The following is a 7,129-nucleotide window of genomic DNA, read 5'->3' as shown; positions in this document are numbered from 1 at the left end:
GTGTTACATCTTATTCCTTCTTCTCTTTTTTGACATTTGACTTTCGCCGATACTTAACTTATATATATATATATATATTTTATTTTTTTTCCGATCATAGGAACGTTTGCCCTTTAAGAAAAAATATGTTTCCTCCAATCCCTAGATGAAGATAGCTTATAATTTTCAAAATTCATAAAAAATTTTGTCCATTTTTACGAGAAAAAAAACCGTTATTTACCAATTTTATTCCTTAATTATAACATTCCTCAATTTAAAGCATAATTTTGACATTATTTATTATTATATTGACATTGTTTATTATTCAAATACGAGTATTTCGTTCTATGAATCAATTTGTAGTAAGTTTATCTGTTATTTGAATTAGAGCAATTATTATTGAAAAATTAAAATCTTTATTCAACAAAAAATCCTAATTTTTTATTAAGTAAACTAAATAAATCAAAGTCATAATCCATGATATGATAATTGTTATTCCAGTTTAACTTTGTCTGAGTCAGTTTAACAGGAAAAAATGTCTTATCGTAATAGTGGAATGTAAATTTTTACATTTTATTTTTCATTAAAATGTTAAGATTTAATTTTCTAATTAAATATGGAGTAAAACCAATGATTAGTTAATTTTTCTCTTTTAATTTTAGCCAAAATGTGTGATTATCAGTTACTGGTTTGATAATGACTCTAGAATAATTAACAAAATATAGGTACTTTGTAATACGGGTCGTATAAATATACATTACCTTAATGAAAGTCTCTAGCGGTTCCAGAAGAGAGATTCACATTTTAGTCTGAGGATGAGCTCTAAAATATCATCATGATTAGAACTGAGTTCCTGCCAAGTTCACTTATGAGTGGAACGGTGTTGAGGGATTATTGGCACTTACCTTCTTTATCAAACATCAAATTGAAATTAAAACGCCTTCGCCGTAGTTTCGTTTGTCAATTTATATCACATACACAAATTCAGTTGTTATATTACTGAGTAAAGGTTTTGTTCTTTTATATATTGTTTTATTTTAGAAGATTTTATATATATGTTTCTAAGTGTCTCAATAATTTAACTATATTCTCTTGTTTTCTTCCGAACACTATGTCTCATCTGCTTTACTATTAATTTTGCGTTTATTGCGACACGTATCCCCCTAAATCTTTATTTATCTATAACTCTATTCTGTGGACTCCATTTTCAATCGAAATTTGGACTTGAATGAGTTTCTTTTATATAGTGGGTATTTTTGCATAGATATTTTTACTTCACTATATTAGTTGGTTGCCAGGGCTCATTTTAACATAAAGATGTTATGAAATACAATTATATGTTGTTTATTTCTCTTTATTTGCTAGCATTAAAAACGTGAGATAAAAATACGTGATAAGAGTTTCTTAGCTATTACCGTTAAGGTCATCTAATCTATCTCCAAACACTTTATTTAATTTATTGTTATATTCTTTTTTTCAGACGGAGCATCCGAAGCAAACTCTCGGCATGTTTAAGGTAATGAGAATTCAGCATTTTTTTTATCACACGGTAATCATTAAAGATGATTATACAGTAGTCATTAGAGGTGCAAAGCATGTGTAAATATAATTTATATTATAATATTTATTGTTTTGTTATGAAACCATAGGTTACTTAATTATTATTATTTTTGTATTACATTATTAATCCATTTTTTGTCTACTGATCCTGGTAAAAAGCTTTAAATTAGGGTGTTCTGGTATCACCCTCTTTGTCCTTCAAACATTATTTCTTGGATAACTAAAAAATATCTTCTATACCCGGTATAATAAAATTTTCTTCTGCACGTAACGAATCTTCTAAGCATCAGTTATTGGAAGTTATTTTATATTTCCTCGTTTACCGATTTAATTTTATTTCTTGGGTAATTCTCAAGTCTCAAGTCCACTTGAATAAATTGATTTACAAGGATCTCTGTCCTTCCATGTTGGTTTTAGGAAACATTTCTTTCTGATATATGTAAAAAAATAATAGTTATATTGCAATGTTTTACTACTTTTATACTTGCTATGAATACTTCAATTCTCATTGCTATATCTGTCCCAGGTTGTACAATGTTGCTGTAACATTCAAATTCATTTTAAATTTATTTGCTTGTGTTCCTCAAGGTAGTGTCCTCGGTTTCATCCTGTACACAGTCTATGCAGGAGACATCCCAACCAATCCTAACACTATCGCATCCGTGCTCACAGTTAATAATAATCCTTTAATTGCATCTCAAACTCTCCTATCTCATATCACAACCCTCGAAAAATGGTGTCGAAATTGGAGGATCAAAATAAATCCCTCTTACGCCTGTAGAACAGTGCGCTAAAGCCTCAAACACTCAACTTGGGTGGACCATTGCCAGAACTCAAATTGTTCATTTTGTTTTTACAATAAGTCTCTTGGCCACTGTCGTTTCAACCTTCGAGGTGGATTGTAGGTTGGGTGGAACTAAACGATTATAATGGTTGGAAAGGTTTATATGGAATTTTGAGAATTTGGTTGGGATGAGGTCAAGGACAAAAGGGATATGTAGGTCATGGTGTAGTGTTCTGTTGGAAACGTAGTAGGGTGCATTAACTATGGTTCTAAGGATTTTGGATTGAAAGGATTGGATACGTTTGATGTTCGACAGTTTAGCTGTTCCCCAAATTTCAAGTACATAAGCTAGATAGGTCTGAGTATAGTCTTATAAATTAGAAGTTTTTTTTTCTAGTGAGCGATGAGAGGTCAGGCTGAGCAGCTGAATTGTCTGTTGGGTTCTTGTCTTTTAAGTCTAGTATGTTGGTTCCAGGTGTCTTTTATCTAAGATGAATCCAAGATATCGCACTTTGTCAGATCTGGCTAGAGAAATATTAGTAAAAGTAACAGGTGGACAGAAGGTGCTACGGAGGGTGAAAATCACAAGGGTGCATTTCGATTCGTTGACTTTTATCCACCATAGCTCAATCCGGGTGAGGTTGTTATAGGGTCAGGATGGGAGGATAGGATAGCTGTATCATCGGTAAAATGTTGCCAGGAACGTGTTGGGATTGATGAGAATGTCAGCAGTGAAGAGGAAGACAGGACCCAAGACACTGCCTTGGGGAACTCCTGTCTAGATCGGGTAGATATTTGAGTACTCGGAACGACTGTGAACTAGAAAGGAGCGATTTGAGAGGTAGGAGCGGAGGATAAGGTATAAGGTTTGGGGTAATATGGACTTGGGCTTGAGAAGCAATCCGGCATACCACAACTGATCAAAAGCTTGAGCTATATCCTGAAAGGTACCCGAGCAGTATTGTGCACTGAAATTCTAACAGTAACATTGCCCACCCCATTCAATTTTATTTCTTTCGCACAAATGGGCAGTAAAGGGGAAAAAACAGTATGTTTTGGATAACCTTGGTTTTTGCAAATAATGTTTTGTATATAATGATGGCTAGTTATCCATTTGAAATAGTATTTCAACAACAGTTCATCATTAAATAATTTCTAAATTACATTATAATATTGTCTAGGCCATGTTTCGTTTCATTGTCATTGCTCCTTGCTGCCATCAATAATTGGTGCAAAAATTTAAAACTAACTCATTTTATGAGGAAAAGATGTCAATTATTTAACTATTGTAACGGCCAATTTCCGAAGTCGTTTCTCTAACCATATGCACTATACAACTTCTAAAATAAATAAGTTGAACATTTTAAAATCAAGCACATTATCAGTAGAATTTCAAAAATAATATCCTGAGTTCCAATTCTAAAATTTCCTCCTATTTATCTATGGGGAAGAACTCATTTTTAAGCCAATTTCAGATTTTTTAAGTGAGAGGCAAGATCATCGGTACCTTTCATGTTTTTTGTTTTGTTTTTTTAATCAGACCAGTCATTATTATTATAAAATAATTTGCATGGAAATTGCGTATTATACACAATTGCAGTAGAACGGATGTCACGTCAACCGATGTTCTTTGAAATGATTATGGCTTATGCATGTGGTTGAAATCTTCCTTATAAATTATATTCTAATTACCGTTTGATTATTTTTCAATTTTATTTGAAGGTTTTATTATTTCATGATATTCTTTATCTACTTAATAGCTTCTTTTTTTTTTTAAATGTTCCTCTGAGGCACAGAATTTTTTCATAAAAGGCACTATATTGAGTGTATCAAGAAAAGATTCTCACTTTCTTGAGGTCTGACCTATATTTTTGGAATATAGCGATCTGGGAACATCTGGAGGGCTAGAAATGTCAACAGATGTGACAGGAACAAACAACTAATATCGGAACAGCTGAGTTTGATGTTTCGTTCCTGCCCCGGTCTTAGCAATTTGTGATATTTCTTACCCCTTCTATACATATTATAAAATGCATAGGCTTGGGTTAGATATAACATCTTTTTTTGTTGCTTTATAGGTATGTGAATTTGCTAATTCAAAAAACGTGTTTCTTTTTATTAACTATTGTATCATAAGATTGTTTAGATATTGCTTTTGAAAATTATTCCTTCATTATATTAAGTTATGATACAAATTTACTTATCTGCAAGCGAAGATATCTTTTATGTAATGCTAGTGTAGTAGTATTGTGTGCATTTTTTAAAATTAATTTTCTTCTAATTTTATTTCAATATTTTTTAAGCTCTACAATACCTCGTACAGTGTTTTTATTGCAACGTTATTCATGCCGTAATGTAATTTTTTTTCTTACAAACATACTATATTTATTTGGTTTATTTTTAATTATATTTTTGATACAAATACGTTTTTAAATTTCTTGCCTCTATCTCATCATGTTTTTATTTTATTTTAAAGGACATCAATAAATTCTGTTAGGAAAAAAATATAATTAAAAAAATACCATTTTTTTTTATTTACCAAAAATGCCTATCAAAGGTATGTTTTAGCATCAGTTCAAAATTTTGTTTTTAAATTTATTCTAACAGAGAAATTATTTGATCTAAATTTGGGGCTCAATATTTAAATAACTGATATATTTAATAAAATTATTTTAAATAAAATTAACATTTACTAGACAAACGGTCTAAATTGCCAATCCATTACAAAAGACTGATCTACATGACTATTATAAGGCCTATCTGGACATACGGAGTTGAGCTTTGGGGCTCCACTAAACCATCAAATTCCTCCAGAATCCAATCCTTACACTCCAAAATCCTTCGTAAAATCCTTAATGCTCCTTACTTTGTCACAAATCAAGTCATCCATCAGGACCTCAATATTCCATATGTTGCCGATTTGGCCAGAACCAGATACCGTTCCTTCCATAATAAACTTCTCAACCACCCAAATCCACTTGTTTCTAACCTGGCTTCTCCTTCATTACCTAATAATCCTCCTAGGCGTCTGAAAAGAATATGGCCTCGAGATCTTCTTCTCTAGAAATGTTATTGGAGTTCTATCAGTGGGTAGATTCTCCACATGTTTTTATCATGTTGCTATGTCACCTACAGCAAATTTACTTGTTGTATATATGTGTGTACAGTTGTAAATATCAATAAATAAATTATTAAAAAAAATTAAATTAAATTAATAAATAATTTTCTCTCCAAAGAATTTACCAATTTCCATTTCATCCTGTATGGACCAAACCATGCTGTAGCCAGTAATCCACTCAAGAGTCTTATTAGTAAATTATATAATCCATTGACTCCATTTTGATTATCACAACACTACCGATGAAGCAAACACAATCACCTCTAATCTGACTAATTGTAAGTAGAACTAACACATTTCTAACCAGTATTTCCAAAAAAACAAAAGAAAAAAAATTAATTTCCTGAAAACATATCGATGACTGCTAATCTGGAGGAATGATATTTTCATAACTATCCCGATATTTTGATTTAAAGTTTATAACCATCTTGGTGTTAAAATGAATAGCATAACTAAAGTATAGTAACTTGAAACGAGCTTCTCGAATTTCAAATCCTGAAGAGAACTAGAGTATTAGGGATTAGAGGAGATCCTTTTCCGTGTGGGTTTCTGAAGCTGATTGGGCTTTGCTAGGGATTCCAACCGTCCTCAAGAATTCTTGAGATTTCATTCCCCCAGTTACTATTTGGCTCGGCAAGTTGTTCCCCATCGTTCCCCAGCCGCCTCCTCTGCTCCTCACTTATCTCTGATTGTTTTTGAAACCTGAACTGTAATACTTCCATCCCGAGTATTTAGCTACTTGTGAGATTATATTAGCTATATTTTTGTTTCTTATACCTTTTCTTATCACGCCGTTTTTCAATTTCAGGTGCTTTTTAAATATTTAACTATCTTAAAGTCTCCCCTTCCCATTTTAAGCATGTATTTGAAAAGTGATATAGGACTGTCGCTCCCCGAGGGTCCTAGTGGGGCGGGTCCGGTGGGAAAGGATTGCCGTTTTTTTGTGTTCTGATCTCCTCTTGTAAGATTGTGACATGTCGTACATCGACCAACCGACCTGCTTTAATTGTCTGTTTAAAAAGTAAGATAAGTAAGGCTACCATTTGTTTCTTATGGCCCGGTGGACTGACACAAAATGCAGACTACCCCTTTCCAAATAATCAAATTTCCTCAGCCCCCTCTTAAAATGCATTACCACAATGCAGAAAAAGAGGCTACCTTCAACCCATTTTCATCATGACTTCATCCCCACGCATCCATGGGGCTTAAAAGAAAAAAAATTGTTCCTTATTTCGATGAAGAAGTAGTGATAGTCGATAGTACCATAATTTAATTTGAAATTAAGCTAACATAAACAAGAAATTCAGAATTTTCCCCTTATATTATTACTTTAAATTGTTATGTTTCTGAATTCACTTGTTCATCTTGGATGGAATGATGAGAATCATATTCCATTTGTTATAGTTTTTAGCAGAATATTAAGGAAATTTACTATTCGTTAACAGGTGATAAATTTTTTTTGGGTTCGTATCGCAGGCTCGTCTGTTGTTCATTGCTAATCTGTAAGTTCGCGTATAGCTTGTTTAATGTGAAGTAATTAAAAGTCGAAATGTCGTATTTTGTTTTTGTCGTAGAAGGAAGTATCTCTATCTTTCATATTTATAATGCACTTGCTTATTATTTTGTTTTTTCACAGGAGGGTACGTAAAAAAAAAAGTTTTGTCGAAGTTTGCATTTATATATGTATA

At 32.2% G+C, this 7,129-nt stretch overlaps 1 protein-coding gene across 3 annotated transcripts in view; it reads left to right on the top strand.

Annotated features, from left to right (window-relative positions):
* The window catches only part of LOC106683743 (N-deacetylase and N-sulfotransferase sfl), a gene marked incomplete at its 3' end in the record, with an annotated part of 703,925 nt that overhangs the window by 275,785 nt on the left and 421,011 nt on the right, over positions 1–7,129 (top strand). For all 3 annotated transcript variants that reach the window (XM_067044629.1, XM_067044627.1, XM_067044628.1), the window contains 1 exon segment: positions 1,460–1,495.

This window comes from Halyomorpha halys, unplaced genomic scaffold (assembly GCF_000696795.3).
Source record: "Halyomorpha halys isolate HHAL.00 unplaced genomic scaffold, Hhal_1.1 Scaffold511.1, whole genome shotgun sequence".
In the NCBI taxonomy this organism is placed as follows: domain Eukaryota; kingdom Metazoa; phylum Arthropoda; class Insecta; order Hemiptera; family Pentatomidae; genus Halyomorpha; species Halyomorpha halys.
Note: the sequence above shows the minus strand (reverse complement) of the source record. Positions and strands in the feature narration are given on the sequence as shown.